The sequence below is a fragment of the Mycteria americana genome, chromosome 5 (genome assembly GCF_035582795.1).
Source record: "Mycteria americana isolate JAX WOST 10 ecotype Jacksonville Zoo and Gardens chromosome 5, USCA_MyAme_1.0, whole genome shotgun sequence".
Taxonomy (NCBI): domain Eukaryota; kingdom Metazoa; phylum Chordata; class Aves; order Ciconiiformes; family Ciconiidae; genus Mycteria; species Mycteria americana.
Genome location: NC_134369.1, coordinates 60,831,230 through 60,854,792, shown reverse-complemented (window position 1 = coordinate 60,854,792; position 23,563 = coordinate 60,831,230). Strand labels below are relative to the sequence as shown.

The following is a 23,563-nucleotide window of genomic DNA, read 5'->3' as shown; positions in this document are numbered from 1 at the left end:
TTTGTGTAGTTCTTCACATTTGAAGTTATACTCTCGCTTTGACTTGGAAAGAAATAGTGTGTTTTAGTTTGAATTTTTTTGATCTTTGTATCTTTTGCTCCCATTCTCAGAAGTACTGTTTGGACTATAAGTTCTGCATTATAAACTGCATTCTTGATATGGATCTCCCATATTTAGGTGCTCTGATTGTTCAAAGGACTCTCCAGCTGGGTAGCAAGACTATTTGAGTGCTAATACAGTGATTGTAAAGAATGGGACATCAGTTCCCATTTTAGAACATAAATCTTGGCAAGTTTGAATGGAGTACATTCAAATGGGAACAAATGGACATTTTAAGCATGTAATTTAAAACAAAACATTCAGCACTTACATGAATAAGCTCAGCAACTGCAGCTCCCCTAGCCCAGCATCTAAGAGCCTATGGGTGACAGTTCCAAGCTCATAGCTATCGGGCAGCCCATGAGAGCACCCAGCCCCAGGGTTCAGCAATGGGAACCTTGCACTCCAGGTCCCCTTCCTGTAGTTGCAGCTTTCAGCTCTGCTTTCTAAGGCTCTCACCTTCCTTCCTCATCTGTGGCTCCCAGACAGATACTGCTAGCTTCTTGTGGTTTCCAAGAGGGAAAATGTCCCGGCTCTGCATCTATTCAAGCATCAGGCTTGGGCACATAGTAAATATGTACATGTGCTTATACACACATCCATTTCCAACTGCCACTGGAGTCTTTCTAAAATGCACTTTAAAAAGTTCTTCCTAAAAATAATGCTAAGCCAGAGCTGCTTGCACTCTGCAATGCTAGCAGTAAGCCTTATCTTTCCAACTGAGAGAAGGGAGAAAAAAAAAAAGAAAGAAAAAAACCTATGTGGGGTTGAAGAAAGTGATTTGCAGATCAGGCTGCTTTTCCTCACAAGTGTGCACCTTGTCTGCTTGTGGCATTTTGCTCTAGCAGAGAAGGTGTCATGCATCCAATTAAAAAGATATCAAAGGAGACAAGATTGGAATGAGAATGAACAAACGCTGCAGCTGCACTGGGAAGAGTTATCTAAAAAGCACAAAACTGGGAGAAATACTGTCTTCTTGACCATTCCTGCAGTCACACCAGTGATGCTACTAAAGCACAAGAACAAAACTGGATCATCTACTGTGTGCTACAGGTATGCCTCCTCCTTAACCCAGTGTATTTATTTTGAGTTCAGTGAAGAAATTTTACATGAACTGAAAAAGCAGGGATGTCCAGCCTTTCACTATGCAGCAGCTCTTAAAGACACTGAAAAGACAAGCATACAGGAATTTTTTTTTTTTCCTGATTCCCATTCCAGTAGCGCTCCCATCAATGCCTGCATAGTTGGATCCCATCAACCACCTCTGTCACACAATGGGAGGACCACCTGCACTGTGGTCCCATGATAGGAAAGTTGCCACCCTCCCCTCAGTAGCGAAAAAAAGCTGTAAGCCTAGGAGAAACTATTCAGACTGTCAGAGGAGAAAGCAAGAAGCAAGATAAAGATCATATAAGATGTTCTGGAAGGTTGAGTCTGCTCAATTAGTCATAGCCTGAGCATGTCCTGTTGGAGTGGGTCCAGAGGAGGGGCACAAAAATGATCAGAGGGCACCTCTCCTATGAAGAAAGGCTGAGAGAGTTGGGGTTGCTCAGCCTGGAGAAGAGAAGGCTGTGGGGAGACCTTACAGCAGCTTTCCAGTACTTAAAGGGGGCTTATAAGAAGATGGGGACAAACTTTTTAGCAGGGCCTGTTACTACAGGACAAGGGGTAATGGTTTTAAACTAAAAGAGGGTAGATTCAGATTAGATATAAGGAAGGAATTTGTTACGATGAGGGTGGTGAAACACTGGAGCAGGTTGCCCAGAGAGGTGGTAGATGCCCCGTCCCTGGAAACATTCAAGGTCAGGTTGGATGGGGCTCTGAGCAACCTGATCTGGTTAAATGCTGATCAACTAGATCAGCAACCTGACCTAGTTAAACATCTAGTTGAAGTGGGGGTTAGATTAGATGACCTTTAAAGGTCCCTTCCAACCCAAACTGTTCTATGATTCTACATCTGCACTCAAGGCTAAGCAAGAATTAGTCTGACAAAACTTTCCACTAGAAAAACTGCAAAGCAGTCCTGAAAGTCCGAAATTCTCTAACACATTCCGTGCTTTGCTATCAAATCCTCTCCTCCTTTCACCAGTTTTTACTAATGATGTTCCTAACAGTTATTGGAAAAATATTGTGGGACCACTGGTTTTGGTTTGTTTTTGTTTTTCTTTAAACAGAATATTTTTTCTTGGCCTGCATTTTGATAAGGTTTAATTCTGCCTTTGGCAACAGCGTGAGACTAGACAATAGGGGAGAGGAAGGGTGATGTAGATGGCTTACAGAGGTTTTGAAATCTCCATCCTTGGAGATATTCCAAATTTGACTGGACAAGGTCCTAAGCATCCTGATCTGACTGAATCTGCTTTGAACAAGATGTTGGACCATATGATCTCCAGAAGCACCTTCCAGCCTAATTTATTCCATGATTCTACATAGAATAAATGTAGACACTGGAATTCCCATTGGAGTGAATTGGAGTTCAAAGGGCAACATCTGTATCAACCGCAGATGTATTTCATTTCAGTAGTTTTTCTTTTACATAGTTCAATTTAAGGACATAAGTATTTACTCCCCCCCCCCATGAAAGACACCATCCAGCAGAGTGATTTCTGATAAACATCACGCTCAATCAGTTACAATCATGTGGTTTTGCAACTCTATTTCATTTAAAGAAAAGCATTTACCAAAAAGAGACAAAGTGTTTCTATCCAGAAATGACTGTGGCAGGTTCCCCATTTTCCTGTAGAAATTTTAAGTTGTGGACAGAGGTAGGCAGACACGAACACATGCTCACTTCTCATGTGTAGATCATATTTGTGCTTGTAGCCGTGGTCAGTCAGGTGACTGATTCCATGTCTGCACATACCAGTGTTAGATTTCTGTGTATCCTTATGCTCATGCATGAAATATGGTGTGCTGTTTTACCTGATGAAGTTCCTCCTCATCGTTGTAAAGATGAAGAGTCAAAAGTCTTACATTAGCAATATAACTAGAGACCTACTGAAGTCAATACAATGTAAGAATATAGCTGAGAGCCAGAGAATAAACCTGGTAAGTAAATACCAAAACACCTATAGAAAAGTTTTACTCATTCGAGACATCAGAATATGGGTTGCTCAGAGGAAAGCAATTATACAAAGTTATAACACAATTGAATGCAGTCTGTTTGGATCTATTCTGGCAGGACTCCTAATACTTCTATTGCACTCCTCACTGAGCATCACAGTAACTGAAGAGATTTGCAGGGAAAGCAGACCACTTTTTGTCCAGTGATTTGCTGGCCAAAACCACCACTCGGTTGTTGTTCAGAGTCGAGTCAAAGCAAAAGGCAGTGGGAAGGTCAGAGGAATACTTTGGGCAACACCCTCTCACAGAAGGAGGTCTCAGCAAACAAAGAACTTGTCTGGCCCAAGAGACTGTTCGTAATTGGGATGAACTGAATGAAGGAAAGGAATGGTCTCAGAAAAATCTTTTCCAGGACTGTAGGAAACCAAAGGGAGGGGAGGGCGAATGCACATGCACGTTATTTTCATAGAATCATTTAGGTTGGAAAAGACCCTTAAGATAGAGTCCAACCATAAACCTAATACTGCCAAGTCCAGCACTAAACCACATCCCTAAGCACCATGTCTACATGTCTTTTAAATACCTCCAGGGATGGCGACTCAACCACTTCCCTGGGCAGCCTGTTCCACTGCTTGACGACCCTTTTGTCCATCTTATGCTAACTAATTAAAGGGTGATAAGTTTAGAAATATTTAGAAAAATCTTTATGAATCTTTTCTTGATCTGATACTTGTCCCTCGAGGAAAAATGTCAAGGGAGTGCCCCTACAACTGCAGTTGTGAGAAAGAAAGTGCTAAGATAAGTAGATGGAGTAGGGGGGTCAGCATTTGTCCAGGATAATGTGATATATTATCTGACCAAATCTGAGAGCTGCTTTCTTATCTGGGGACTAGATCTGAGGGGCTTTAGAGAAAATAGTGAGGAACAGAGTAGAGAACAGATGACAGGAACAAACCTGGAGCCTCAGAGAGGAGGCTGCTGCAGCCAGACAGTTTGGAGAGCACCCTACTCTCTGTCCTTCTACGCCAACCAAGGAAAGGAAACAGTTACAACAGTAAATGCCCAAGAAGCTCCTGAAAGTCAAAAGTTCCCCTTGCTCCTGCTCACCACAGTGCCTCACAAGAACCCTCCTGCCCCATCCCTGACAACACCATCTCTTCCAGTTTGTTCCCAGCATGCTTTCCAGTCCCTAAGCACACTCACTTCCTCAGGATGCACTTACATGGGAGAGGAAAAAAACCCTCCATTCGAGAGCCACTGCCCAGGGGGAAGTGCTTTTCCAGCTGCCAGAAAAGCACCGCTGTTGGGCACATTTGTTATATCACTGTTCCCAAAGAGCCAGGTGAGCCAGGTCCCACATTTCCCATGAACATACAGAAGTCCTCTCTCAGAGACTAAATGGAACAGACTTGTGGAAGTCTCTTGTATAAAACACATCAGGGTGTGCATCTCAGCCCATTACACACCCCTAAATACTTGCTGAAATGACAGCTTGTACTGAATTGTACAAAATTATTTTTATTGAACATAATTACTCAACAGGAAGCACAGAGCATAATTAATCTTAGTGTGGAATTCCATTTTAACTTAGTTGATCTAGTACTTCAGAATAATGTGGTTACTCTTCGATTAATTTTTGCTCTTTCATTTATGAAAGTGGATAGTCTGTATTTTCTCCAATTAGTTAAATAAACAAACACTTCTAAACACCAAATCTGAAAATGTCTAAATGTTGCAGTAATAGGTACGCTGCAAATGCATAGATTAGCTACAGCTCAGAGCTAAGGAGAAAATTAATTGATGTGTGTGGCACACAGTTATATAAAATTGGTTTTTGCTGGGAACCGAACAGTGGCATTCTCCATATTAACACAGACACCTTTTCCAATCACCTCTGCTAGCGCTGCTAAGGCACTACCGTTACAACTGTTGTGGTTTAACCTGGCAAGCAGCTCAGCCCCACCCAGCCGCTCGCTCACTCCCCCCCAGTGGGATGGGGAAGGAATCAGAAGAGTGAAAGGGAGAAAACTCATGGGTTGAGATAAGGACAGTTTAATAGGGAAAGCAAAAGCCGTGCACGCAAGCAAAGCAAAGCAAGGAATTCATTCACTCCTTCCCATGGGCAGGCAGGTGTTCAGCCATCTCCAGGAAAGCAGGGCTCCATCACGCATAACGGTTACTTGGGAAGACAAAACGCCATCACTCCAAACGTCCCCCCCTTCCTTCTTCTTCCCCAGCTTCACATGCTGAGCATGACGTCATATGGTATGGAATAGCCCTTGGGTCAGTTGGGGTCAGCTGTCCCAGCTGTGTCCCCTCCCAGCTTCTTGTGCCCCCCCAGCCCACTCGCTGGTGGAGTGAGGCGAGAAGCAGGAAAGGCCTTGACTCTGTGTAAGCACTGCTCAGCAGTAGCTAAAACATCCCTTTTTTATCAACACTGTTTTCAGCACAAATCCAAAACACAGCCCCATACTAACTACTATGAAGAAAATTAACTCTAGCCCAGCCAAAACCAGCACAACTACTAACAGACAGATGACAAGTCATGTTTTACAACAGGGATGTGAACAGTGTGGTTCCAGGTATGGTTTTTAAGTGCCTGATGCTGCAAAATAAAATAACAATAAAGAGAACCTGCTACCAAGCTGTACGCACCTACCCAGAACAGATTATTACTTGTAGTACCTGATATTTCTTCAAGTTCAAGAATCCCTCAGAGCCCTTTGCTTTTACTCCATTACCCACATGTGCAGGCAAGAACTGTGCCAACTCAGGGCTATAAAGCAGCCTGCGCAAAGTGGAAAATGGTTAAACATGCTGAACCGGAGGCACTGCCCCATCAATAGCTCTTCCAGTATAGTGTAATCAGCCTGTCCATCACTGTGCCTTCTTACCCTCTTTGCACTAGATGTTTTTCATATGAATTTCAGTTTATAAGAAGCACCTATTTGGAAAGCCAGAGGCTTCAATCTCTTCCTAAAAAGATCTTACAGTAGCCTATATTGATTTAGTATTGCAAGGAAATCTTAAAAAATCCCTGCTCAAGATCCCATAACCGCAGCCAGCATACCTCCTCCAAAGCAGCCTGAAATAAGTCTATAGTTTGAATTTTGTTTAATGAAGATTCCTGTTCACTCTGTGACCTCACAAAAATGCTGTTTCCCCAACATGCAAATTTGAACAACATTTTCAGTCTGTGAACATCCCAGTACTGGATGCAGCCTACAAGAGGAAAGAAGGTTACTCGGTTGTTGCACTATAAAAACACCTGCCAGAGGACCGAGTGTGCTATTAAAAACAAGCCATAATGAAGATCAGAGAGCAGCCTGCAAAAAAATCACAGGCACCCATGGGAAGGAGAGTTGCATCGTCGAATCCAGCAGTCAATGGGACCGCCCAGAGCAAACAAGTACAGTGGATACTGCCAGAATATTGAACCTGCCCCAGAGGACTTCACTTGACCAGTGAAGGCAGAGAACTTAACACTAACAAAGAAGGTCACAACACCAAAACTTTATTTGAGATTATTTTGTCCAGCTCATGGGAATATCAAAGCTTTTCCTTAGGACTGGAAGGGATTAAGTCACACAGAAAGTACCTGCGAGGCAGAAAAAAAAAAATAAAGTCTCAGACTCTCCTTATCAGCTCCCCAGCCAAGATGTATTACTTGAATGAAAAATATTTGTAGCCTGTGCTACAAATGACATGGCAAAATACAAATCTTCCAGTGATTTGACATTTACAACACACGTGTTTCTGCCACAGAGCAGGCTTCTTGGAAGTGCCTTAGCCTAAGCCAAGGGATGGATTGTTCTCTTCTGGGGGAGCATGCAGCCTTGTTATGCAGGGAACATGTTACTGTTTCAGAGGAATGATTTCTGATGAAACCCTTTTCATTTCACTGCCATCTCCCCAGGCCTGACTGCAAAGCATGGCAAAACTACAGGCACCTGGGGAAAGGGGCACATCAGCATTGCACGGAAAATTCAGGGGCAGGAAGATCTTAGCTCCCACCCTGGCTCTGACACTGGGCTGTGAGCCCGGATCTCTTTGGCTCAGTGCTCTCATCTTTACCGGGAGAGACGATGCATTTAAAAACCTCATTGCGTTGTTACTGTGGTGATAGAGGCACTCTGAAGTCGGGAGCAGTAAACAAACATTTACACTGTTCATTTGGAGAACACGGGAAGCAGGGTGCCAACAGCAGCAATCAGCAAGCCCTCCTTAAAAAAACTACCAAAATAACTTTCTGATCTTTATTGAAATTATGAAACTGCTTTAGTGACAACAGCAAACACCCAGAGTTCAAATAGAAGAGATCACTCTTCAAGATAGAAACAGAGCAAAAGTGCTCTTCACCTCACACAACACTTGGTCAGCCCCTTCCCCCCAGCGCCCTGTCCTGACCTGCTCAGTCCCCTCCAACCTCAACCCATGAGGTGTTAGGGTGCTCCTGCAGGTTGTCCTTACATTTCCCTCAGCTGGATTTCTGCGATTCCTTTTTCACGGAGCCAAATCTCACAAATGAGGGGATATAACCGACTTAAGCCAACGCTAACATAAGGACAATGCAGAACAAAAGGTAATTCTCCAAATTCAGCAAACTTCTCAACTACCTGGAGATTCTTGTTAAACTTCACTTAGTCCCAAGTAATTTTTCTGGCTGCCTCCCCCCCGCCCTTGTTCTTTATAAGCAGACAAAAGGTATGAATGAGCAGAGAGGGAGATGAATGCTTTAAGTTACAGGGCAGTACAGGTACAAAAACAAATGAGCATAAACTGATCAGGCATACGTTTAGTCTTGCAGTTGAAAGACTATTTATAACCGTAAAAATAGGACTAAAGACTAAAACTAAATTAATTTTAAGAAAAATCCCGATCAGTTGATTAAATGGATTATAGAACATGATAGCAGGGAGCACATCATGGTGGCCCAAAGTACTTATTTCAGTCTTGTATTACCATAAAATTTGTGAAACCTTCTTTAACTGTTTCTTTGTGCCTTATTTTCTATTTAGGTTGCCTGTGAGATTTGATTAGGTGAGAAGCTGAAGGAAGAGAAAAAGCGATAAGGTACAGCAGTGGATAGCAGATAAACTGTATAACCCACAGTCTATTCACACTACCTGATAAAAGGCAGATCTAATATACCTTCAAGCATGATCTTTCTTTACCCTGAACAATAAGGGAGAGGGAGATTAGGGCACTAATCTGTTTACCTTTAACACTGGCAGCAGTACCCAAGTAATTCACTACTGAGTGCCCATTACACATCTATTGCTGTGCATCATTCACGTAAAACAACGGTCAGAAAGTGCTCATAATTTGGGGTCCTAATGTTTTCCTTCCTTGCATTAGTTCTGGAATTTCAAAGCCTTAGGTTCATCAAGATGGTGGAGATTGGAAAAATGAAGCACCCTTCTTGCATTCTTCAAATACTGCCTGTGATATTCTATGTCCTTCGTGAAATAAAAGAATGAAATATACTCTGCTATACTGTCATACAGAAACAGCCATAATTTGCCCCTTAGTGATTACAAACTACTCCTATATTTTAAAAATAGGCAAACACATCATGCTGTATTCATTTTTAATAGCAGCAATGTACTCATTCACTGGCCAACACACTAGTGCTAATTTGGCCCAAAGACTGTGTTTGCAGGCTGTTCACTGCAGCGCATATCTGAAAGTGTTTCATTTAGCATTTGCATATATCCAAAGTGCTTCAGGGCCACAGCACAGAAACACCAATATTGCGTATATCTTGTTAAATACAGAGGTTTCCTCACTGACCATGTGACACAAACATAGCTTCCACGAAGAGTGAAAAAAGCACATAAACTGGGGGGGGCGGGGGGGGAAGTCCAGCAAAGGACATTACTTCATTAAAACCTTCCTGTCTGACATTTACCACAGAAGAAGTATTTTCTGTCTGCTACAAACACTTCAGTATCAAAAGCACAGATTTTACCCAAGGTTCTGCACATGGCCCTAACCTTAAGCACTCAAATTCAAATACAGCTTTTCATCTAAATTAGCATACTGGGCTATTTCACACCAGTGATGCCTCACTATAGAGTTATTGTTCCAAGGCTACAGATACTTCAAATATCTCTACCTCAGATTTTTCTAAGTACTCCCAGTCACACTAAATAAACAGATTGAGGAACAAAACCTAAAGCCATAACATAATCCTTATCTTTAAGACAGCATGAAATATCATTAGCCAAAAGCTTACCTGGTACAAGTTACTGTAGGTTCAATAACATCAGTCCTGTGAGTTGAGGGTTCAGCCTAGGGTTTCTCTGCAGGGGATGTTGAGTTTAGATTTTACTGGTTGGGCCAGGCTCCAGGAGGGTAGACAGCTCTGCTTTAGGAGGGATGAGTGACTGGTGGAGCTCACTCACTGCTCCTTTCCCACATTGCACAGGGCAGGTGAGGCTACAGCTGCCCCAGGCAACAAACACCTCAGCCATGACGTACAAGGAGGCACAAATACCTAGCAAATTGTTGGAGAAAGGAGTGCATGCTCTTTTTCTGTCTCTATATCTTGTCTCCCATCCTTTAACCTTTCTGCTTCAGTCCAGGCTCTCCCAATGGGGATTCCTCAGACATTTCCCCATCACAGTTCATCTAGAGCAGCACACCCTGTAGGCTGCTGATAGCCTTCTCAGGAGCTGTGTGTCAGGCACCTCTTTCTGCAGCTTTCCCAAATCCTAGTGGTGTCTCTCAAGAACTTTTCAGACAGTCCTCAGCAAATAATGGAGGGAGGCGATGCTGGGATCGAGCCTCCTTTTCCTTGGGGTCAGCCCCCCCAGCCCACCTGCACCAGGTAACCTGCAAGTCAAAGCCTCCCAGCAAAGCTCTCCTATGGCCCGTTACTGCCACCACAGTCTGATGATGTAGTGGCCACGTGTGCTGCTGGGAGCGTACCCCAACACGCTTCACCTGTGTTCTACCTCCCACCACTTGTGGTGGTTCACCTGCCTGCTCCTTATTTGTCTTTAGTAGGGCTACCCATGTGTTTCCACCTTCTGAATTAGTGGGACTGTCCATTTTAACTAAAAGCTGTTATATTTCATATTTATATTTAAATTCAATTTACAGAGAAGGGAACAAGTTGTTCAGTATCTATTATGCTGTGCTACAGTAGACACACTAATTTTAGAGTACATCATTTCCATTAACATGTAAGAAAGGTTTGTTTCTTTATTCATTTATGTGGTGTTTGACATACACTAGCAGGCCTGAACAGAATGAATGGCTATAAAAATAAGGAAAAATAATTTCAACACCATCAAGTGGGCTCAATAAATCCAGACAACTGCATTTTCTTTGCATCTACCTTTCCTGTTTCACTTTTATTACTCATTTACCTTGTCACATCCAAATGAACATAAAAATATTGGGATACAGACAAAAAATTGCTGCCTACCATAAAAGAATGAACCTTGTCTTTATAGAAATCGAGAGAGACCTCAGCTTGTTTTAAATCCTTTTTCTGACTTGTATTGCCATCATTCAACCTCATTTGAAGGAGGGAAATGGAAATGGAACATATTGTTAATTGTAATCAGATTGACATCAACTTGCTAAGTATTCCTTCAGCAAATTACTATCCTCTAAAAAAGTGCAGAGTTGGAGAGAATCTGAGATTGAACATCAGTAAGGTGAAGATAGAAAAATCTATTAATACTTTTACCCTACCCGTAAGAGTTAATCAGAGAGCAAGACTTGTCTGAAATGAAAGGCCTTTTCACACCAGGATGTAAAACCCTTACAAATGGAAATAAAATTTTTATTTTCCATAACACTTAATGAAGTACTTAGCAAAGGTTGAAATGGTCACACAACTTTCTACAAGGTGTGTAAAATCCACATTTGTTTTGGTGAGCTATTCCCACACTTACTACTGCTACTCAATGTACTAATTCTTTTAAACTCATGCTATAAACCAGAAATGTGCACAGCTAACTGAAGGCATCACTAGCTAATGTTAAAATTTTCCTTTTTCTCCCTCAGTTTTCCATTTTTGTAGTCTTATCTCAGTTTAATTGTCCAAGACAAATGGTTTGGTTGAAATGTTTCTGAAATATGTTGAGAAAGAAAAGCAATGAAAAGGGGCCAAATATCAGAACATTCTAATATGTGGGGGTTTTTGCTAACTCAGGTCTGATTAATATGAGGTGATAGAGCTGATCATCTACCTGGATTAGTCTTCAGGAGTTAGAAAGTAGCAGCTCATGGTTCTGCCAGGGTGTAAATACATAATCTATTAGTAGGCAATCACCTAAGAGCATAAAGCTCTTATCCTATCATGAGATGCAAGTGTTAAGTGTTAACTTTAGCCACAGGTCTGGCCAGAGAACTCACAAGAAATCAGAGAAGAAACAACCCCAAATTTCCACTGGCTCTTCAACAATAACTTCACCAGGGTAGGAATTCATCCTAAAGTATCAAAATGTGCCTTTAAGACACATCCTATGAAAAGAAATTGTGGAGCTTCATCGCTAGACTCCCATGGAGCTCTCCCAGATGTTGGCCAGTGATGCAGGCAGAGGACAGGGCTGGGCCCATACCCTTCCACCCTCTTGCTGTCCGAAGAGTTTAGCATGTCTGTATTCCCAGGAGTGCAGGAACTGCCATTCCTGTTGCACTTGAACAGAGCAAGGGAGAAAGACAGTAGGATTTTGCATTCCCCTTCCATTTTGTTCATTCAAGGGTCCGTAGGGAGCAGAAGAACTCTAAGTCTTATCAGAAAAAGGCCAAGAAATACAGATAGCGAATATGCTTCGGCCCTCCTGCCAAGATGTCTGGAGCTGTTAAAAGTAGATTACATGAAAACAAGACAGGAACAAGACACTGGGTGTTAGACCGTGAAAGGATGTCACTTCTCAGCAGAGAGGTAGTTGCCAGTAGGAAGTTCAGAGATGATGCTGAAATACACTTTGCAAAGGAGGTAGAGAGTCAGGAAGAAAAAAATCTGTCAGAACAAGCTATAAAGACCTTAACTGGATACTCCTGTGAGCATTCAAGAAGATTGCTCCTCTATAGGTGTAAAACAGCTGCCAGGATTGAGCCTAAGCCTTCCAGTAGCAATGGAAAAGTACAGCTTCTTTCCAAAAGAGGATGGATAGATTGAGAGAAAGTGTCTAGCAGCTGCTGAAATAACTAACAAGATGCACTGTTTAGCTATGCTTAGAGGCAGAGAAACAGAGAAAAATATGTTGTAAAAAAAAAATCTGAATTTTAAGACCGAGAGCTCGGATGTTCACCGGTTGCAATGGTGCAGTGGTTAGCAGTGAGTCAGAGCAGCCTCTGATGATAGTCAAGGTTGTCACCCTTCCTGCAGAATAGCTACTGCTCAGGCAGAACAGAAATTTCAGTCCTTTCTGTGTTCTTGTGCTGTACATATGCAATACAAGGACATGGGAAAGTTAAACCTCTCTTAATTTTATACTCTCAGTTCTCATTATGCAGAGGAAATCACAGGGATGTTAGAAATGAGCAATGTACAAGCAAGATTGATGAAGCTGAGGGAAAGTAGCCCTTCAGCTCCCCAAATTCTCTTTCTATAAAACAAAGAGAACATGTCACAGTAAAAAGAAAACCCAAACTGTTCTGAATCAACTATCTAATAATTGACTTACTGTTTTCACACCTGAGCTACCTTAAATGTGGCCACAGGGTCATTCAACTTATTTAGTGCTTCTTCCTCCCACAAACACTTCCTCTCTCATCTCATATTCCCAGGGGTCCCTTGCAGACTACAATGTTATTAAGTAGTCAACAGCTTCTGCAAATACCACCCAGCTGATCAGGGTAGGGGAGGACCGCTTACCTGCTAATCAAGTGCTACCCAATCCCTGTCATTTTCATTAGCTGAGTTGTGGTGTCTGTTTATCAGGCACGATGCTTTCCCCAGTTCAAAAATCAAGCAAAGTAGTTCTTTTACCTAGAGAAAACCCTTTAATCTACCCTGGTTTAATCCAGTACTTTCTATACTTGTAGGAGCCAAGAGGCTGCAGCTCCGGTCTGGAACTGGCAAGAGCCTGATGCTGGAATTTTGCAGAGACAAAACCCATTACTCAGCTACTAACCAGTAGCACATTTCTGGCAAAAGAGGTGATACCTTTTATCAGGGACCGTGGGAAAGTTAGAGGATCCAGAATTACATGAGAGTGAAGGGAGGACAGTCTGCTATTAACAGGCTCACTTGACCCCTGCATCCCTAAAAGATTTGGCTATATGGGCCACATGATACTCTTCCAACTCCTTCAGGACTGGCCCAGAGCCTCAGTATACATTAGGGAGGTATTACAATGCTATCCTTTGGCTGAGGTGGGAATTTGATTCTAAGTGCTTATGGCCAGTATAGCTTGCACAAGTAGAAACCAGATTTCCACGTGTCTTGGCCCCACTATCATACTGGAAATTCTGCCTCCCTGGCTTCCTGTACGTGTTTTTGTTTTGTTTGAGGAGATAAGCTACCAGATCAGACCTTCTGGTTTCCATGTTTGTACCATAACAAGTTAATACTGTTACAAACCTCAGGCCCAATTAGCCATCAGTTGGACTTGGCAGCCAAATCCAAAGGAATGTATTAAAATTTCAATTATTTGCACAGCCTAGTTAGCATTAGCGTACTGCACCTAAAGTCATGCATGCTTGCTTTTCCAGTATTTGAGCCAAATCATACTCTGGGCACAAAATACAGGCACTGCATTGCCTTAAGAATAGATCTCTGCGTCCAGAGAGGACTTGCAGACCAACTGAATAAGGAGCCCTGCGTCCTTAAACAGCTGAAGAAAGAGAGAAATACCATATAGTCAAGGAAACAAGAGCTACAGAACTGATTTTTTTTTCTTTCTTGCTGGCTTCATGACTTTGTATTCCTGGTTATCCAGTGCCAGGTTTCAATGGAAGGCATGGAAATTTGTGCCGATAGGCACCTAAGCAAGGGTATATCCTGAGAAAAAGTAGAAGCAGGACTGAGGTCTCTCAAATAGAAACAAATCAGTGCTCCCTGCTCAAATCACCGAAAGTGTGTGATCTATACCGCCACCACTGGGTCCTTAAAAAAAGAGGTGACACCTGCTGGGCTCTGTGCTAACTCTGTACTGCCCATCACTATGGGTTAGGTGGATTTGAAGCACTGTGAATGGGTCAAGCTCCTCCAGGGACCTGTACCTCTTGCCCCGCAGAGGAACGACAACAGCGCTGGGGAGCCCAGCCGCTCAGCCCGAGGCAGCTCGGTGTCTGTCCCAGGGCACTCCAGAATCCCAGATGCAGGTGTCTGTGAGACTGGTTAGAGAGAATAACCTTTCTGTATTCATGTCTTGAAAGCAGGACCTGCACTTCAGCCAAGTACTACTTCAGAGCCTGTCTCACCTTTAATCCTCCATGCCCTCCCTTTGAGAAGAGTATTCCATGTCATTGAATTCTCACCATTATACATTCTGCATTTATATCTCTCTAGTTTTAAAAGTATACATTAGTTTGCTGTTATCATAGTTAGACATTGTCTATCCTGAATAAAGCAATCTCGTGCCCGTGACTCACTGATGTACATCTGGATGAAGACTGAATCTGTTTTCTGCAACACAGCTAGTTCTGGCAAAAGAAAGTATGAAGAAGCACATGACAGGAGTTAGCCAAGCAGTAATAAGACTCACCTGAACGTATATATTTTTTAATTGCTAAATGAGACATGTTCCACAACAGCTAATATTTTTTTTAAGGAGATAATTCATTCCATTCATAATAGATTTAATTGTGTTCTGATTGCTCACACCTGGCAATTTTGTTTTGCAGCACTTTTTTTTCCCCAAAGCACTTTCAAAGCATAGAATGGGCCTTGAGCCAGGTATAGTATATGATTCAAGCCCTGAAATAAATGGAGTGGGATTTGCAGAGCCAGCTCTAGACATACAAAAAGTATGGAGCTGCTGGGGCAGCTGCCTGCTTTGCCTCTGCCAGAGACCTGCCACCTGCTACTGCCAAAGGAAAGGATGCTGTGAGTAGGCTAAAAACTCTTGCTCATCCCTCTTGCAGAAGCAGCAGTCATGACCCCTTGCTCTGTCACAAGCAGGAGCACCATGCCTGCTTCTTCATCCCAGCGCTGCCCTCTCCCCTGGCAGCGCTCATCCGCAAGGTGATGAAATTCTGCATTTTCTTTCCCTCTGAGCCTGCTCTGCTTCCTGCATTATTCTGGATTCAATCTTTTCACTGATATTTGTCTGGTTTAAAATGGTATTCAGGATAATGAAATAATTTTCAAATCTTCCCATTAGCTAATCTGAAATTTAACCCCCAACAAATCTGAGAGTATGGGGATGTTTTTAATACATCTCAAGGACTGCCATCCCTCAGATATTGTTCTTTCTAGCCTGCCTCTTGATTTCTCAAAAGACCCTCCACTCAAGTGACCCCACCAGAATCGTTCTCTCATTTTCTCTTTACTATATCGCTCAAAGTCCCATCCTGAGATGAGGGTTCATTATACTGCATACTGTTCTCCGCAAATCCTAAGAGATTTCCTCTCCCTCAATGAACTCATACTTTAAATGGATGAGAAGGAAAAATGGTAGGAGAGCAAGTCGAGTGACAGAGAAGTGAGCTGATTTTGTCTAGATTGGGAGCCATATTGTTTATTCGACATACCCGAGAGTCCAATGTAACAGTGCCTGGCATAGATAAGTGTCTTCAAAATTAATGTAGTATACCCTAAGACAACAGAAAATCTGTCCTTTATAATGGAAGACACATAAAACTAGAAAGAATCAATTTCAAATAGCCCCACAGAGTGCAAGATGCACTGAGAGAACCTGTATGGATATACAAGGGATAAACTCCATGCCAACCAGCCCAGGCAATTCCACTGAATTATTTCATCAGAGGTACAGTCAGTGATGAATAACTTCTTCACTAAGAGCAGAATTTAGCAAAAATAGTCTAAATCTATTGTGGCAGGCAAGAGAGGAGGGCTCGACTGGGTTTCTGAGCAGACAGAAAAAGAAAAACAATTTCTGAACTGAAATCTAGTCTCTCTTTTTTTTAATTAATTCCTTCTTCTAACCTACCAAACTATAATACAAAAATAGCTCAGATTATACCCTAGGGCAGTTGTTTACATGCATATTTATGAATTCTCCAGTGAGCAGATTTCTGAAGCAGACCACTCAGTGCTTAATTTTCTCAGCAAAAGGAACACAGAAATCTATCCACAGTGAAAGCACCCATGCTCTTCAGGGGTGAAAGATAAGGGTTATATAGACAAACCAGAAGCAAAATCAGAAGAGCTGTAAAATACTCATAATTTCTGTTGATTTTAAGCTTCCTGGAAGCATCTCCTGGGGATGTTTCTCTAGATATTATCTCTGTAATCATAGCATTCTCAATTGAAAATACAACTGTTCTGTTGCAGTGCATTTGTATTGTAAACACGTGAAAGTGTTGGACTGATAAATGCATTGCTAGCAGAGATCAAATGACAAATTCATTAGCTGCATCAGGTTCTGAAAGGTAGAACTGGCTTTCTCAATGAGATTTCTTCAATTTCTGACTCCCATCTTTGGCAGTACTGAGCTGGTGCCTAGTTCTGTTCTCCCACAAGTACCAATTTACTTGAATGTCACTGAACACTGAAGGGAGTAAGATTTGGAAGGGCTGAGATCCATTGTTAGAATAAATCTATTGACAATAACCTTTTTGTGAAAAAGCAATTTAGGAAAAAAAGACATTTAGGAACCTGGACATTTTGGAACAGTTATCTGCAGTTACAGGCAAGCAGATACTTCATCTTCTAAGTGGTTTTCTATCTGCTACTCTTATTGGAAGGTTGTTCCAGAACCATGTTTTTCCATCATTAGAAGTCTTCTAATTTCCAGAAGAAAATATAATCATGATCAGTTCTGTTCACTTTCTTCTTAAGCCATTGCTTTTCTTTAGAGGAAATAATTTTTCCCCTCTCCCTCTTATGTTTAAAATGGCAGCCATATCCCCACTGTCTTTCTTTTCTTGGACTGATCTAGACCAGCTTTTCTTTTGAGTTTGTTTTCTAAGATGCCTCTTAAGTCTCAGAAAAAGCCTTTTTTGTGCATCTCTTTGAGACTGAATCCCTCTCTTGAAAACAGGTGACTGGGATTCTGCATAGCGTTCCCAGAGAGACACCACTGCCTTTCCTTGGCATGCCAGCACTTCCCCTCCTGCTGAAACACCTCACACCATAGTTTACTGGAGCTGCTTAGAAAACAGATCTTTAGCCTATGTATTCAGTCAGTAAATGAAAGTTATTGAGCTATCAGATATAATTTAGGATGTCTCTTTGGGGTGAAAGGAGTATATTTCAGTCTTAAGTGTTAGCTTTATTCTACTTACCATGTAAAACATGTGCCATTTTAAGGTGATGTCTTGTAATTATTAGTTTTTTCAGATTCTCTGGAGGCACCAGGCATGGATTGCTGGAACCGTGCAAGCACAGACCAGTCTTTGCACAGAAGAGCTGCTATTCTTAGTAAAGTTAATCCTACTCTATATTCAGTATGATTTTATTCACACATTCACATGCCTACTTAAAAACATCAGAGCAGATTTTGGAAAAGGTATGAAATATAAATACAAGCACAGTTGATGTCTGCAGTAAATACATCCATATATTTAGAAAAGTCCCCTTACATAGTCCATTCCTAGATGACAAAATGAGTCAGTGATTATCCAAAGCTCCCAAACTTAGAAGCTCCAAGGAAGACTGTGGAAAAATGGGAAAAAGGGACAGTTACACTGGCCATAAAGGACTTAGAAGGTAGCTTTTATTGTATTACTAATTTATGCAGCTGATACCTTAAGCATCCTAATATTCCATATTAGGAAACCAAAACATCCTTCCAAATTCATCTCATTAAGATTGATAAAAATTCACTTCTAGAATCAGAAGTCTTCTTGGCCAAATACTTACTGCCAGCTTACCCCATAATGTTCTCCGTGTTGAAACAAAGCTTTGTTAAGTGCACTCAGAGAGGGCAGCTGGAGCTCTGTAAAGATTGCCTGAAGTCAAACAATAAAAAAGGGTGAAAAATGGATCTGCTGCTGGGACACTGGAGCAAAGCATTTATGACAGAGAAAAAGTAGCGGGAAAATGATTCATGATGGCCTAATTACATTAGAAACAATGCTTATTCAGCTAGTTGGAGAAAAGAGCCCAAGGGAAATGGAGGAAAGGACAGCCCTTAGGTCAGTCTGATGTTTGTTTTCCTGCATGTGGAAAACCATTCCTCATGAAAACTGAGTTCTGCCATTATACAAAAACTCTTCATCAAAAAAAATGCCTCAGAGAAGCTGTTGGTTGTTATCTTTGACAGCATTGGAGAGCCATTACTAATACTGAAACTTCATGAGACATATAAAACATACAAGCAAGTATAGCTCCAACGGGAAATGTCTACAGACAACAGGTATATTTTGGCACCTATACAATGCCTTTATGGCTATTGCTTCCCACAGGAAATAATAAAATGCATTTAAGCAGTATACAAACTATCAGCTGTCATTGAATTATATTGCAAAGATGATCTATAACCCTGAAAAGTGTGACTGTTTTTATTCTATAACAAGTTTATAAGCTGCAAGACAGTAAAGCTAGCTAATGCTTTTCACAATATGCAGATGATCAGCTTCCCAAGCAGAGACTCAAAATGAAATATTATTAACAATTTATGATTATTTCCATGCAGATACCGAATGACTAATTCCTATCATATATTTCTGTAGTTGCAGGAGGGAGTGTTTCTGCACCTGTTTCTCTTCCCCCAAATCTAATCATCAGTAAAATTGTACTCAGCCAGCTGTTAAATTTCAGATCAGTTAGTATATTTCATGCATTTAAAGACTGACAAAATATGAAGTCATATAGCCACAATAAAATGCCACGATGATACCAAGAGCAGTGATTGCCAAGCTTGCAAACCTTCACGCAGTCTTGGATTCTGTTGTAAAACCTAACTAGATTCAAGCCAATGGTGGAAAAATGTGGTCTGTTTCCATGGATTCTTTGAAAGCTTAAACCAGTTGTTAATTATTATAAACTTATGTAAAACTGATTAGCTCATGTCTTCTCCTGTGCTGTTATTCACAGAGAGTATGGTGTCATAGCATTTTGAGAACAGAAAGTTCATTAATTCATTTAGTCACAAATCCTTACATATTTTTGATACACCTGTATTGAACCAACTGCCTTGTGTCTGAATGAAACATAATTTGTGTTTTGGCTACACAAGTATTTGAAGGCATCAACAAACAAAATCAAACATTGCAAGTAACTCCAATCCTACCACAACTGCTCTGTCAACGTGCCTAATACAGTGATAATTATTCATTCACGTAGTTATAGTCTGAGCATGGAAGTTTAACTCTAAAGGCTTTATATACTATGTAGCACATACATTTTCTGAAAATAGTGGATTTAAAGTAGGTATATACACATAGCTATGTGTGTGCATATGCATACACATTTACTCCACAAAAGGCTGCCCACATGGTTTGATAAATATAGATAGATAAATAGCTAGGTAAGGTAGACATGATGACCCAGTAGCATTACTGGTTGCTGAGGTCACCCCAGATTTTCCACTGAGAGATTGCTTAACACTTTGCAAAATTTTAACTATATCAATTAGAACGTTGCATGCCATATTTTTATGTTAAAATGTCTTAGACATTTCTGAAAATATAACTAAGGAAAAAAATGTGGGTTTACCCATAGCAAAAAGCCAATGATTTTTTTCATTAAGAAGCACTCAACCTGCCTGCTTTGGAGCTGGGACCTAAAATACTTCAAGGAGCCTTCCAGAGTGTCAAGAATTTGTGCTATAATATTTTTATAGACATTCAAAGTTGCACACTTCAAAAGCATCTGAAAACAAAGATCATAGCTGTTTAACAGAGACATATTAGTTTGGCAACTAAATCTCACATAGGTTCAATCTCAGTTAAGTGTTCTTGATCCCCGAGTTTCAAGACTGAACAAGACTTCTTCCCTAACTCTTCCTGGCAGATGAAGCTTGCTGTAGTGTCTGGCTTTCCTAGAGGGGACGTGGAAGTGGTCTTTCACCTACAGCATTGCAGCAGCTGAAGCACCGAGAGGAGCCAGTGGACATATCAGAAACATATTAGAGGGGGATTGCACAGATGCACAAAGCAGGAGATGAAGAAAAGCCATGCCAGGAGCTTGTTAGAAGAGCAGGGCAAAAAAAGACAAGAAATGGGATGAGGAAAAAGGGTGGATTTTTGTGCCTGGTCAGAAAGATACTGAGAAGTGCCCAAGCCAGCAGGCCTTTTGCCAGTGAAACACCCTCTCCTAAAATGTGTTCAACTGAGCTGGCAGAGCAACATCTTTGTATTCCTATACTGTCAGAAAATAGGTATTCACTTCTCCGATAACAAGTGTCCTCATCTTCCTCCCTTTTCTGCTCGATGGACATTTCCAGCCTCCTTATATTCCCAGGTACTCCATTAGCATCTGTAGTTGGAGGTACTGGTCCAGTCCCTGCAGATTACCCCAACTGGGGGGATGCACGGTTCCATAGGACCCTGTTTTTCAATTAGGGAATTATATTTAAAATATTCATTAAGATATACTGTTGCAGTCCTTGAGGCAGTTTTACATTATTTAATGCTGTGGTCATAGACAGTTCTGGGTAACTCCAGGAATAGAACTGCTACCTCCTCACAGAAAATGGATTGTTTGACATTTTTATTAGCTCCAGCCTTTGTTCCGTGGAGATGACAGCCAGTTACCTACACTGGCATGACTAGTAAGAAAGGAGGTAACAAGCACAGCTGACAGCATCTTGCAAGTCTGTGATGCTAAATCAGCATCACTGCCACGTGCCTCTTCAGTGAGGACAGGATGTGGAGGTAGAGTCGTGACCGTATGTTCCAAGGTGTCCCTGAGGTTCTTCCAGCTTGCTCTGTCAATGTTTCATCTGGGGTTATTAGTGTTTATAAAAGCATGTCCTTAAAATAGCTGCATGGTGTTAATAGAAGCAAAAAGAACGGTTCTTATGCTTAACTTCTTCATACTGGGGTAAAATAGGGCTAAATTGGGCAAGTACAGAAATCATAATAGCATAACCCAGTTTAAAGGTGACTTTCAAATCCCCTTCAGGTCTTAAAGAGCACTGAGTTTAAGCTAAAATTAGACCAGGACACATTCTTTCCTGCTCTACAGAAAATCCTTCTCCCTTTAACAGATGCAAGATTTGGGGTGGCTTTTGCTTAGAGACTGCTAAAGTCTATTCACCAAGTCCTCCCCTCACAAGTGGAGCAACCATGAAATTCTCCAACTTCTGAGAAACACATTATTTCAGAAAAATTATTCACATTTGCATTGGCATTTGTAAAATAGCCATGTGTATCCTACCGTGGTGGGTTGACCCTGGTTGGACGCCAGGTGCCCACCAAAGCCGCTCTGTCACTCCCCTCCTCAGCTGGACAGGGGAGAGAAAATATAATGAAAGGCTCATGGATCGAGATAAGGGCAGGGAGAGATCATTCACCAATTACCGTCACAGGCAAAACAGACTTAACTTGGGGATATTAGTTCAATTTATTATTAATCAAATCAGGGTAGGATAATAAGAAATAAAATCAAATCTTAAAACACCTTCCCCCTACCCCTCTCCTCGTCCCGGGCTCAACTTTACTCCGGAATTCTCCACCTCCTCCCCCCGATCAGCACAGGGGGATGGGGAATGGGGGTTGTGGTCAGTTCATCACACGTTGTCTCTGCTGCTCCTTCCTCCTCGGGCGGAGGACCCCTCACACTCTTCCCCTGCTCCAGGGTGGGGTCCCTCCCATGGGAGACAGTCCTCCATGAACTTCTCCAACATGAGTCCTTCCACGGGCTGCAGTTCTTCACGAACTGCTCCAGCGTGGGTGCCTTCCATGGGGTGCAGTCATTCAGGACCAGACTGCTCCCGCGTGGGTCTCCCACAGGGTCACAAGTCCTGCCAGCAAACCTGCTCCGGATGGGCTCCTCTCTCCACGGGTCCACGGGTCCTGCCAGGAGCCTGCTCCAGCGTGGGCTTCCTGTGGGGTCACAGCCTCCTTCAGGCATCCATCTGCTCTGGCGTAGGGTCCTCCACGGGCTGCATGTGGATATCTGCTCCACCATGAACCTCCATGGTCTGCAGGGGGACAGCCTGCCTCACCATGGTCTTCACCACAGGCCGCAGAGGAATCTCTGCTCCGGCGCCTGGAGCACCTCCTCCCCCTCCTTCTTCACTGACCTTGGTGTCTGCAGAGTTGTTTCTCTCACGTATTTTCACTCCTCTCTCCAGCTGCAGTTGTGCAGGTTTTTTCCCCCTTCTTAACTATGTTATCCCAGAGGCACTACCACCGCCACTGACGGGCTCGGCCTTGGCCAGCGGCGGCTCCATCTTGGAGCCAACTGGCATTGGTTCTATCGGACATAGGGGAAGCTTCTAGCAGCTTCTCACAGAAGCCATCCCTGTAGCCCCCCCACTACCAAAACCTTGCCACACAAACTCAATATACCTACTATAAAAAGAGCAGTGGTTTTGAGGAGTAGTAAGCAAACCAGGGATCTTTATACGTATCAGATGCTATAAATTTTACTCACTTATGAAATATGGACAGGGGGGCAGAAGGGGCATTGCGTTTACTTTTCTCATAACAGTATTTATTAAATAGACAAAGCAGTCTGTATAAGTCTACTCAAGGCACAGTGGATCAATCACCACCTGCCACCAAAACTGATGAATTTCTCTAGACAGTGAAATAAAGTGTTGCTCATGTTTCACTGAGAAATCCACTTTTTTTTTTTTTTTTTTCAAATTGGCTACAGGTCTGTAAGTATCCTCTGTGATTATAGTCAGATGAGCCAGAGACAATATTTGAAGTAACATACTGCATGTTCTAGGACAAGACAAGGAAACAGACTATTACAACAGTATGCCCAAATCCGAACCTCACTTGACACTGGAGTCGGTCTCAATCACATCAGTAAGGGATAAGGAAAGCTCTGTAGAAAGAAGAGGAAAATGAGTTACTTTATCATGCTACGGCATAATAAAAAGACATTTTAAAAATTGATAATCTGAAATACTTTATAATCAGGTTTTTGGGACTGATATTTTTCCTGTAGTAAACTATTATTTGTGTATTGTGACTATACAATATTCTTTTTAAATAGGCTTGTTTATTATTTTCAATACTTACAAGTTTGTTACAACTGTTGTTTCAGAAAGGAAACTACACAGTTACAAAACTGGAAGCTTTTTCCATTTTGTTTCCTTTAAAATTTACTGTTGCTTTAGACAAAAATGTATGTATGTTTTGCTGATTTCTCATTTGCCAATGATAAAACAATATCGCATGTAAA

General features: G+C 41.9%; 1 protein-coding gene across 4 annotated transcripts in view; it reads left to right on the top strand.

The window, feature by feature from the left end:
* BEGAIN (brain enriched guanylate kinase associated) overlaps nt 1-23,563 on the top strand; it is a 118,025-nt gene that overhangs the window by 16,502 nt on the left and 77,960 nt on the right. The window contains exon 1 of one of the 4 annotated variants that reach the window (XM_075503589.1): nt 17,311-17,438. The exons of the other annotated variants lie outside the window; for them this stretch is intronic. The gene's annotated coding sequence lies outside the window, so the exon portion shown is untranslated. Of the gene's footprint in view, nt 1-17,310; nt 17,439-23,563 lie in introns of those variants that run through there. 4 annotated transcript variants of the gene reach the window in all.